This window comes from Rhinoderma darwinii, chromosome 2 (assembly GCF_050947455.1).
Source record: "Rhinoderma darwinii isolate aRhiDar2 chromosome 2, aRhiDar2.hap1, whole genome shotgun sequence".
Classification (NCBI taxonomy): domain Eukaryota; kingdom Metazoa; phylum Chordata; class Amphibia; order Anura; family Rhinodermatidae; genus Rhinoderma; species Rhinoderma darwinii.
The window spans coordinates 369,938,729-369,951,388 of NC_134688.1; positions in this window are offsets into that span (position 1 = coordinate 369,938,729).

Here is a 12,660-nt window from a genome sequence, read left to right on the forward strand (position 1 = left end):
CTGGCATAAACTAAGCTAACTAACAGGGGGTATAAAAAAAATAGAAGTGTCTAACATGTTTAGCTAGATGCTGCAAATTTATCATGCAGCATACACCACTTTAATAAATCTGGTGCATTTTTTGACTGCCTTGTCTGAGTTTAAGCAGTCTAAAACTTAGATAGTATTAGTAATTCTACATGAATGTTATCCAAGGGAGCTTAGATATGGTCTTGCCATATTTGTCACCCATGGTCGGCGCGGTGTGGCTGGTGTTCCACTTAAGAGTACCGTTTTATAAATGCCCTCAAAGACCTCTTACTTTGGTGCATAAAATGTATGTAATATGCTATATCCAGTGTCAGACTGGGGTTCCTTGGTCCCACCAGAGGAGATGATTCTGAGGGCCCACCCTCCATCCATATAGAACATGTACATGTCCACTTTTCACTTTGTCACGGTCCTTTTTGTTATTATTGTGCGCACCGGATGTTGTCATCAATAAGGTCTAATAAGTAACTTGTAAATCATCCCATAAGTAGTAGACCCTAGCTGCAAGTGATTAGCTCCTAAGAGCTCCAAAAGGGTTTGTTTTCTGCTGGACCTTTAAGGCCCACCGGAGGATGCTCTGGTTCTCTAGTGGGCCAGAGAGCCCTGACTATCTCTATGTTTACTGATTTATAATGTTTAGACTATGTACAGTATATGTTTCTAATAAAGCAATATTTCCAATATATATTTACTGTATAAATAAAAGATTCTGCCGTGGTCTCAATTTCCCATATCACGCAGTGTCCTGTGTTATTATTGGGTTGGTTTAATTGAATGGGAGGGTTTTTTTTTGGGCTCAACACTGTCTACAATCCTTTAAGACATGTACATTTTACATGGGTATAAGAGAGTCTTTTTGCTGTGATAGTTTCTTAACTAGTGAATAATTGTGAAATAGCTAACATGCTGCTCAATTCATGTATGCTTTAAGTGACTACAATTCAGGAAACAGAAGCTGAAAAGGGGAAATCCATGAAGACTTCTATTTCAGTCTCAAATTAATTCTGCATTTCTGTATAAAGGATATAATTGCTATGCCTGCCTCCCTTGCCCTGGAACAATAAATATTTTTATGTGGCGTAAATGAGCAGAAAAAGAGGTGTAAACTCAAAAATTAGAAGTTTTGAAAAAAAAAAAAAAAAAAAATCAACCTGCTGTATAGTGCTACAGGACTGGTTACCTTCTAGGCTCTGTTCACATTACATTTGGCGGGTGTGTTCAGGGCATGTGTCGGTAGATACTCCTGATGCACACACTGAACATTTTCACAAAGCCCCATGGACCCGATGGATGCCAATAGTGTGTCCTTTTGGCATCTGACAGGTAGAGATACGTTGGTATACAGATGTAGCCGTCTTTATCTTGACTTTTAACGCATTAAATACACAGTGGCAAGATCCCTTATCTTGACTTTTTCAATGACTTTTCAATGGCTTTTTTGTGATATCACGCTGCAGCAAGTTATCAGTCAAGATAAAGATGGCTACAACAGGTACCTTCTTTTTTACTATATAGAAAAGTGTAATCTGTTGAGCTTTCCTTCACAGTGGGCCACATCAAAAGAATATATTGCGTGTTACATGTTTTTTTAAACATGGGGGCTTATGTACAGTTTGACGTATGGCACTGTATTTGGCTACATACACACTGTAACAACCAGCAGGTTTGTGGACACATTGGGCTACTCCACTGGATTGGCTTAGGACCACCTTTAGTGGCGTTGTCTAAGCAACCTCCCTGGTCCTCACCCTATAGGGAACAGGTCTTCACTACTGGGAGACTGCCATGTCGCTACCTCTTGAGGTGGTCCCAGCAGAATAGCTGCTGGTCAGACAGATGTAAGACAGGCACAGGTAGATGGCACCTTGATTGATGGATGCTTTACCACAGCGTTGACCTATGCAGATAACCTTCCATGGATCAGTGGCACCTCCTTCTATAGGAATGGATGAAGTGGTCTATTCAACCACACATTTCAAACACCCTAATGCCAGCCTTGTGTAGGAAAGCAGTTAAGGAGGTCTTGAAGGATACATTTATGTTGTTTCTGATTACCAGGTTCAAATGGTGCCATCATGGGAGTAGCTATAGGGGTTGCAGAGGTAGCAGTCGCACCCAGGCCCTGAAGCCTGAGGTGGGCCAAAAGCCTCTCAACTGCATTAGAATACACCTGTATTATAAATGATATATGTTAGGTAGGGGCCCTGTTATAGATTTTACATTTGGGCGAAAGAGCTTCAAAGTTACGCCTCTGGGTGCTGTGCACAAGTTTTTAAGACTACACATAAATCTTAAGCTGGTACTGGATCCAAGTTTTGGGCATATGGTAAGTACAAGAAGAATTATGTAAACTGTGTTATTTTATGACATTCTTACAAGCAGATTTTCCTATAAGGCTGTTGAACTTTTAATCAGAGAATGGAGAAACGTTGGCTGAATGTGAACTTCCAGTGTTACGAGATCATAAGGAAATACAGGCCAAGATAAACAAGCTTAGGCCTAAAGCTCCAGAGAAAAGGAGTTGTCCACCTTCAGATGACTTTTACTCACTTGTTTATAGATATCTTTCCACCTCTGTTAAATATATCACTTCTTCTTTTAAGCTTCCACATTATTCTTTTGTGTTACTGTGTTTAGAACAATAGCCAGAGAAGCAGTGACTGTATTCATTACAGGGGGCACAGATGGGTTATGTTGTGTACATGGACAACACACTAACATGGTAATTGTATGAATGTAAGTAAGGAGGCAAAAAATAAAAAAAACACTTTTTTTTTAAAGAACTTTAACCTTTTCTGTACAAGGGCCATGTGCCCTTTTGCAATCATTTACTACTGATCCAATGCATCTAAAGTAAGCAGGACCGAGCCTTCCAAATAGTCTTGATTTAGAATACTCTACTGTTTTGTGTATACAGCCTTTATGCAGATCTTTGTGTCTCTAAAATTACAGTTTAATAACAAATTGTCTAGTTTGATCCTCTAGTTATGTATTAATTAATTCCCTCTACTTGCTAAACTACAAACAGTAGGGGTCAGATGGAAGTGGTATTTGTCTGGGAATAGAGTCCTCCAGATGCTGAATATATTGAAAAGAGGATATATTCCAGTAATAAACATGATGTTTTTGCTGAGTTTAAATTGTCTGATCATCACATTACATTGCATAGTTTCTCACAGTTTGCTTGTCGCCACTTTATTTTTTATCTATTTTCTTATTGGGTACCTCCAGTCACCTGCACAAAACGATAAAGATGATAGTCAAGTAAATGAATAGCCATGCAAGCTATAGACTTGTGCTGTGCACAAATTACAGGAAGAGTGCAAATAATTGCCTACGGGGAAAAAAGTGGCAAGGTAAATCTTATAAACTCTGCAAGTGTCATGCAGTCACTTGTGACTTTTTTCCACTAAGGAAATACATGACGTCACACTTAGTTTCCACGTATCTTTAGCTTTATATCATATGAATCAATAAACTGACACTACATAGTAACTATTAGATTTTCTGAAAAAACTCTTAAGACCTCCTGTACACAAACATAAATGAGATCCCAAATGTGGTGTTGATGCATCTAAATAGGGCTATGCAAATCACCATATCAGAATACATTGGTAAACGCATGTAGACTCTGCATTGAGGATTAAGGGCCCCTGGCACTTTTTCAAGTCTGCCCCCCCCCCCCCAACTCTGAAGACAGAACTCTGATGACACTGTACGGTATATATTTGCAGATTTCTGTTTAGGCGGCCACAGATCTGGCACGGTTTTGAATTTGCTTTAAAAGCAGAATGAGCCATACAGAAGAGAGAAAGCAGAATACTTTGAAAAAATCTGCTATGCAGGAATATAACCTAAAATAACCTGCCTCTGTTGTTTAACCCCTTAAAGTCCAAGCCATTTTTCATTTTTCACTCGCCGCCTTCCTAGAGCCATAACTTTTTTATTTTTACATCAATGGAGTGGTGTGTGTTGGATTTTTTTTGTGGGAGGAGTTGTAGTTTTTATTGGCACCATTTAAAGTACCATATAATGGTTGAATTGGAAAAATCTGAGATTTCTCAATTTTTTTGGGCTTAGTTTTTATTGTATATATTTATCTTCTCTTAGGGTAAAAGTAGATTTAACCCGTTAGTGACCGGCCCATAGTCTTTTTACGTCGGTCACTAACGGGCCTTATTCCGATGCCATAGACTTTTTACGCCGCGGCATCGGAATAAGTAAACAGAGCAGGGAGCTGTCAAATCTCCCTGCTCTCAGCTGCCAGAGGAAGCCGAGGGCTGGGAGCGTCCCTGCTCTGCCGGGTGAGATCCATATTAGTATCGATCTCACCCGTTTAACCCCTCAGATGCGGTGCTCAATAGCGAGCACCGCATCTGAGTGGTTTTGGAGAGAGGGAGGGAGATCCCTCTCTCCCCCACCGACACCCGGCGATAAGATCGCAGAGTGTCTGTGTCTCCCATGGCAGCCGGGGGCCTAATAAAGGCCCCCAGGTCTGCCTGTAATGAATGCCTGCTAGATCATGCCGCAGGCATGACCTAGCAGATGCCTGTCCGTTTTAAACGGACAGGCAGTAATACACTGCAATACAAAAGTATTGCAGTGTATTATAATAGCGATCGGAGGATCGCATAGTGAAGTCCCCTAGTGGGACTAGTAAAAAAGTAAAAAAAAAAGTTTAATAAAGTTAATTAAAAAAAAATGTGAAAAAAAATGAAAAACCCACTTTTTCCCCATACAAACTGCTTTACTATTAAAAAAACTAAATAAAGCTAAAAAGTTACACATATTTGGTATTGCCGCGTCCGTAACGACCCCGACTATAAAGCTATTACATTACTTAACCCGCACGGTGAACGCCGTAAAAAATAAAATAAAAAACGACAGAAAAATTGCTGTTTTCTGTGAATCCTGACTTTAAAAAAATGTGTGTAATGATGGGGGTAGAGAAACGGACACGTGAGCCCTAATCTACCCGCCACTCTGTCCCTGCCTACTTGCAACGACCCGCCCTAGGCGACGGGGTACAACTGGGCGGCGGTCCCTACGCTCAGTAAGTGCACGAGACAAACACAAAGCTAAGGGAAATGGGGCAGTTGCCCACGGCAACACCGTGAGCAACAAGAGTGGTGAACGAGCCGAGTCGTCAGTAAGCCAGGGTCAGTATGGAGCAGGATCAAATAGTCAGAAGCTGTAGCTGGGCCAGGAAACCACACGAGAAGAATCACAAGCAAAGGAGGAACAGGAAAGGCAGGTATAAATAGACAGAGGGCGGGAGCTAGCTCCGTCTGGCCAGGCTGCGATAGGCTCTCCCACTCCTAAGCCTGCCATCCTGAGTGGTGGAAGCTGGAGTCAGTCTCAGAGACATAGACTCAGGTGCAGACTGATTACCTATGGGTGTATACACAGAAGTTGTGCCTGGCAGATCCTTTACAGTACCCCCCCTTTTATGAGGGGCCACCGGACCCTTTCTAAGTGGACCTGGTTTATTGGGGAAACGAAGGTGGAACTTCCTGACCAATACCCCAGCGTGAACATCCCGGGCGGGTACCCAAGTCCTCTCCTCAGGCCCGTATCCTCTCCAATGGACCAGGTACTGGAGGGAGCCTTGGACCATCTTGCTGTCCACAATCTTGGCCACCTCGAATTCCACCCCCTCAGGGGTGAGAACGGGAACAGGAGGTTTCCTCGAGGGAGCCAAGGACGGGGAGCAACGTTTAAGGACGGAGGCATGAAACACGTCGTGTATTCGAAAAGATGGTGGCAACTCCAGTCGGAAGGAGACAGGATTGAGGACTTCAATGACCTTATACGGCCCAATAAACCGGGAAGCAAACTTCTTGGACGGGACCTTAAGGCGCAAGTTCCTAGACGATAACCACACCAGATCCCCGACCATAAACAAGGGGTTAGCAGAACGTCTTCTATCAGCCTGAGTTTTTTGTACGCTCTGGGATGCCTCTAGGTTCTTCTGAACCTGGGCCCAGACTGTGCACAGTTCCCGATGAACGACCTCTACCTCGGGATTGTTGGAACTACCAGGTGAAACGGAGGAGAACCGTGGATTAAACCCAAAATTACAGAAAAAGGGGGAGACCCCTGACGAGTTACTGACCCGGTTATTAAGGGAAAATTCGGTGAGGGGAATGAATGAGACCCAATCATATTGACAGTCAGAGATAATACACCTTAAATATTGTTCTAGAGATTGATTAGTCCTCTCAGTTTGGCCATTAGTTTCAGGATGGAAGGCAGAGGAGAAGGACAGATCAATCTCCAACTTTTTACAGAAGGCTCTCAAAACAAAGAAACAAATTGTACCCCTCTGTCCGAAACAATATTGACAGGGACCCCATGGAGACGCAGGATGTGTTTGACAAACAAGGTAGCTAACGTCTTGGCATTGGGTAGTTTCTTGAGGGGCACAAAGTGGCACATCTTACTGAAGTGGTCTACTACAACCCACACCACCGACTTGCCTTGAGATGGAGGCAAATCGGTGATAAAATCCATGGATATATGGGTCCAAGGTCTCTGGGGAATGGGCAAAGAACGTAGTAAGCCCGCTGGTCGGGACCTGGGAGTCTTGGACCTAGCACAAACCTCACAAGCGGCGACGTAGGCCTTAACGTCTTTAGGCAACCCAGGCCACCAATAGTTTCTGGCAATGAGGTGTTTGGTACCCAGGACGCCTGGATGACTAGATAGTGCGGAGTCATGATTTTCCCTAAGTACCCTTAGCCGGAATTGCAGGGAAACAAACAGCTTGTCCTCAGGAAGGTTCCCGGGAGCTGAACCTTGATCAGCCGCAATTTCAGAGACTAAATCAGAATCAATAGAAGAAATGATTATACCAGGAGACAAAATACAAGCAGGATCTTCCTCCGAAGGAGGACTGGCCATGAAGCTACGTGACAGTGCATCGGCCTTAATATTTATAGACCCAGCCCTATACGTAACCAAAAAGTTGAATCTGGTAAAAAATAGCGCCCATCGAGCTTGTCTCGGGTTTAGCCTCCGGGCAGATTCTAGGAAAACCAGATTCTTGTGGTCGGTAAGGACCGTTACCTGATGCCTAGCCCCCTCCAGGAAGTGGCGCCACTCTTCAAATGCCCATTTAATGGCTAAGAGTTCGCGGTTGCCAATATCATAGTTACTCTCAGTGGGCGAAAACTTCCTGGAGAAGTAGGCACAGGGACGGAGATGGGTGAGGGACCTGGTACCCTGGGACAAGACAGCCCCCACTCCCACCTCGGATGCGACAACTTCCACGATAAATGTTTCCATTTGGTTGGGCTGAACCAGCACCGGGGCCGAGATAAAGCACTTCTTAAGGACCTCAAAGGCCTGTACAGCCTCAGGAGGCCAGTGGAGGAGATCAGCACCTTTGCGAGTGAGGTCCGTAAGAGGCTTAGCGATGACCGAGAAGTTAGCAATAAATCTCCTGTAATAATTATCGAACCCCAAGAAACACTGTAACGCCTTCAGGGAGGCAGGTTGGACCCATTCCGCCACAGCCTGGACCTTGGCGGGGTCCATGCGGAATTCATGAGGAGTGAGGATTTGACCCAAAAATGGTATCTCCTGTACCCCAAACACACATTTTTCGATTTTCGCAAACAGTTTGTTTTCCCGAAGGACCTGGAGCACCTTCCTGACATGCTCAATGTGTATGAGGACCAGTCCTTGGAAAACACCAGTATGTCATCAAGGTACACTACAAGAAATACCCCCAGGTAATCTCTTAAAATCTCATTTATGAAATTCTGGAAGACCGCAGGAGCATTACACAACCCAAAGGGCATGACGAGGTATTCGAAATTACCTTCGGGCGTGTTAAACGCAGTCTTCCACTCATCCCCCTCTTTGATACGGATAAGGTTATACACCCCCCGTAGATCAAACTTAGAGAACCATTGGGCCCCCTGAACCTGATTAAAGAGATCAGGAATCAAAGGAAGGGGATACTGGTTCCTTACAGTGACCTTATTCAAGTTACGGTAGTCAATGCATGGCCTAAGACCACCATCCTTCTTCCCTACGAAGAAGAAGCCAACACCTACCGGAGAAGTAGAGGGGCGAATGTAACCCTTGGCCAGGCATTCCTGGATATACTCTCTCATGGCTTCACGTTCGGGACAAGAAAGATTAAATATCCTACCCTTAGGGAGCTTAGCTCCTGGTACCAATTCGATAGCGCAATCGTATTCTCTATGAGGAGGTAACACTTCGGAGGCCTCCCTAGAGAAAACATCAGCGAAGTCCTGAACAAACTCAGGTAGCGTGTTCACCTCCTCAGGGGGAGAAATAGAATTAACAGAAAAACATGACGTCAAGCATTCATTACCCCATTTGGTAAGCTCCCCAGTATTCCAGTCAAACGTGGGATTATGCAACTGCAACCAGGGAAGACCTAAAACCAAATCGGACGATAATCCCTGCATCAACAGTACAGAGCACTGCTCCAAATGCATGGAGCCAACAAGGAGTTCAAAAACAGGAGTATGCTGAGTAAAATAACCATTAGCAAGAGGAGTGGAGTCGATACCCACTACCGGGACAGGTTTAGGCAAATCAATCAAAGGCATAGCTAGAGACATAGCAAATTCCACAGACATGATATTAGCAGAAGACCCTGAATCCACGAAGGCACTGCTGGTAGCAGACCTACCACCAAAAGAGACCTGAAAGGGAAGCAAGATTTTATTACGTTTCAGATTTACGGAAAATACCTGTGCGCCCAAGCTACCTCCCCGATGATCACTTAGGCGCGGAAGTTTTCCGGCTGCTTATTCTTACGCCTAGGACAGGTGTTCACTTGATGCTTGTCATCCCCACAATAGAAGCAGAGACCATTCTTCCTGCGGAACTCTCTACGTTGTCGGGGGGACACGGAGGCCCCTAGTTGCATAGGTACCGCCGAGTCTTCCATGGAAGAGCGAAGCAACGGGACCTCGGGAGGCATCATGGGGGAGTCAGAGGGGAAAACACAAAAACGTTCAAGTTGTCGTTCCCTGAGACGTCGGTCAAGTTGTACCGCTAAAGCCATAACCTGGTCTAGGGAGTCAGAAGAGGGATAGCTAACTAGCAGGTCTTTCAGGGCGTTCGACAGACCCAACCTAAACTGGCACCTTAAGGCAGGGTCATTCCACCGAGAAGCTATGCACCACTTCCTAAAGTCAGAACAATACTCCTCAACAGGTCTGTTACCCTGACGTAAGGTCACCAGCTGACTCTCGGCAAAGGCAGTCCTGTCAGTCTCGTCATAAATGAGTCCGAGAGCAGAAAAGAAACGATCAACGGAGGAAAGTTCAGGGGCGTCAGGAGCCAAGGAGAGGTCCCACTCTTGGGGCCCTTCCTGGAGCCGGGACATAATTATACCCACCCTCTGACTCTCAGAACCTGAGGAGTGAGGCTTTAAGCGAAAGTAGAGCCTACAACTCTCCCGAAAGGAGAGAAAAGTCCTCCGGTCCACTGAGAACCGGTCAGGCAACTTGAGGTGGGGTTCAAGAGGTGAGGTGAGGGGCACTACCATGGTAGCGTCAGGCTGGTTGACCCTCTGAGCCAGAGCCTGGACCTGTAGGGAGAGACACTGCATTTGCTGGGCCAGGGTCTCAAGGGGGTCCATAGTAGTGTCAGGGACCAGGGTAGACTAGGTATATGGGCTTGTGATTATGTAATGATGGGGGTAGGGAAACGGACAAGTGAGCCCTAATCTACCCGCCACTCTGTCCCTGCCTACTTATAACGACCCGCCCTAGGCGATGGGGTACAACTGGGCGGCGGTCCCTACGCTCAGTAAGTGCACCAGACAAACAGACAAGAGTACACAAAGCTAAGGGAAATGGGGCAGTTGCCCACGGCAACACCGTGAGCAACAAGAGTGGTGAACGAGCCGAGTCAAACCAGGAGTGCACGATTGTACCAAACGCAGAGCAGAAGAGTCGTCAGTAAGCCAGGGTCAGTATGGAGCAGGATCAAATATTCAGAAGCTGTAGCTGGGCCAGGAAACCACACGAGAAGAATCACAAGCAAAGGAGGAACAGGAAAGGCAGGTATAAATAGACAGAGGGCGGGAGCTAGCTCCGTCTGGCCAGGCTGCGATAGGCTCTCCCACTCATAAGCCTGCCATCCTGAGTGGTGGAAGCTGGAGTCAGTCTCAGAGACATAGACTCAGGTGCAGACTGATTACCTATGGGCGTATACACAGAAGTTGTGCCTGGCAGATCCTTTACAATGTGATTAAAAAGTGATCAAAAAGTCGCATCTACTCCAAAATGGTACCAATAAAAACTACAAGTCGTCCCGCAAAAAAAAAGCCCTCATACAACTGCATCAGCGAAAAAATAAAAACGTTACGGCTCTTCAAATATGGAGACACAAAAACAAATCATTTTGAAAAAAAAAAGCGGTTTTACTGTGTAAAAGTAGTAAAACATACAAAAACTATAAAAATTTGGTATCGTTGCAATCGTAACAACCCGCTGAATATACTTATTGTGTTATTTATACCACACGGTAAACGGCGTAGATTTAGGACGCAAAAAAGTGGTGAAATTTCAGATTTTTTTCTATCCCCCCCCCAAAAAAAGTTAATAAAAGTTAATCAATAAATAATATGTACCTCAAAATGGTGCTATTAAAGAATACAACTTGTCTCGCAAAAAACAAGACCTTATACAGCTATGTCGACGCAAAAATAAAAAAGTTATAGCTCTTGGAATGCGACGATGGAAAAACGTAAAGAATAGCCTGGTCATTAAGGTCTAAAATAGGCTGGTCTTTAATGGGTTAACATCTCATTTTACCTTAACCCCTTAAGGACACGGCCAATTTTAGCCTTGAGGACAGAGCAATTTTTTTTACATTTCCCTCTTTGCATCCCGACGCTCATAACGCTATTATTTTTTGTACGACGTAGTTGTATGAGACTTTGTTTTTTGCGGGACGAGTTGTACTTTATGTACGTACCATTTTTTGGTACAAATACATTATCGTTTAATCTCTATACATTTTTAATTAGATTAAAATGCAGAAAAAAAGCAGTTGTGCAGCAGTTTTAATATTTTTTTTTTTACAACATACACCAATCATCATAAATAATGTTATACATTTGTTGTACAGGTTGTTACGGTCGTGGCGATACCAAATATGTCTATATTATTTCATGTTTTGGGACTTTGTTGATTTATTATAAAAAATGTGTGTTTCTGTGTATTTTATTTACTTTTTATTTATTTATTTACCATTATTTTTTTTTTACATTCATTTAACTTTTTTTTTTAATCCTATAAAGGGATTTATCATTTTGATTTTTATTTTGTAACTGTAATGTACTGGCATATATCTATATGCCAGTACAGTAGCCTGTTACTGATCGTACACAGGCAGTTGTTAGGGCATACCTCAGTATGCCCTAACAACAGGAAATATGTTCAGACAGCCCTGGGGTCCTTCACTGGACCCTGGGCTGTCTGGCCATATGAGTTGTTGGCTTTGATCGCGTCACAGTTATTTTCTGTGACGCGATCAATGTGCAGTCCCCTCTCCTTGAACGCCGCGATCAGCTGTCATCGCGGCGTTCAAAGGGTTAACAGCGGAGAGAAGATGTTTCTCTCCTCTCCGCTGTCAGAGCGGGGCCGTGGCTATGTATTACAGCCGTTGCCCCGCTCTCGATCGCGCACACAGACGCGCGCAGGGACGGCTGTCACACAGGACGAGTATGCTCGTCCTAATGCGCGAAGTGCTCACTGCTCAGGACGAGCATACTCGTCCTGTGTCGGCAACCAGTTAAGATAAGGTAAATATATACAGTCCCAGAACCAAGCTCAGTACATAAATATACAGCCCCAGAACCAAGCTCAGTACATATATACAGCCCCAGAACCAAGCCCAGTACATATATACAGCACCAGAATCAAGCTCAGTACATAAATACAGCACCAGAACCAAGCTCAGTACATAAATACAACTCCAGAATCAAGGTCAGTACATATATACAGCAGCAGAACAAAGCTCATTACATAAATACATCACCAGAACCAAACTCACTACATAAAAACAAAACCAGAACCAAGGTCAGTACATGTATACAGTGTCAAGTTGGGTTCGTGGACCCACTGGGTCATACCGCTTTAGCCTTATGGCAGCTGGCCAACAGGGCACAGGTTACACTCTATAGTTCGTATAGGGTACCTGTGGTAGCTCGGACAGTAGCAAGGCACGCTCGGCTGGGACTAGGCAGTAGGTAGACATCAGGCATGGTGTAGCAGGACAGGTGTGGTATACAGCAGAGCACGACTTCAGCTCAGCACGGCACTTGACCAGGATAGCACAGGATACAGGATACAGGAGCAGGGAACATTGGGAACTGGGAAACACTAGGAGACCACTTGCATAGCCAAACTTAGGGTACGACAACAATGCTCAAGCGTGGGAGGAATGAGCTTAGCCCTTCTTATAGTCCAGGGTGCTATAGGCTAATTAAACATGAAGGTCCAGTGCGCGCACTGCCCCTTTAAGAAGTGAGCGCTGATGTCTCCTGAGGTTGAGACTGGGGCCAGCGCTCGCAGATCCATGTCTGCGGGCGTCAGGAGGTGAATTAGCCTGACGGCCCGCGGCCATGGGCAT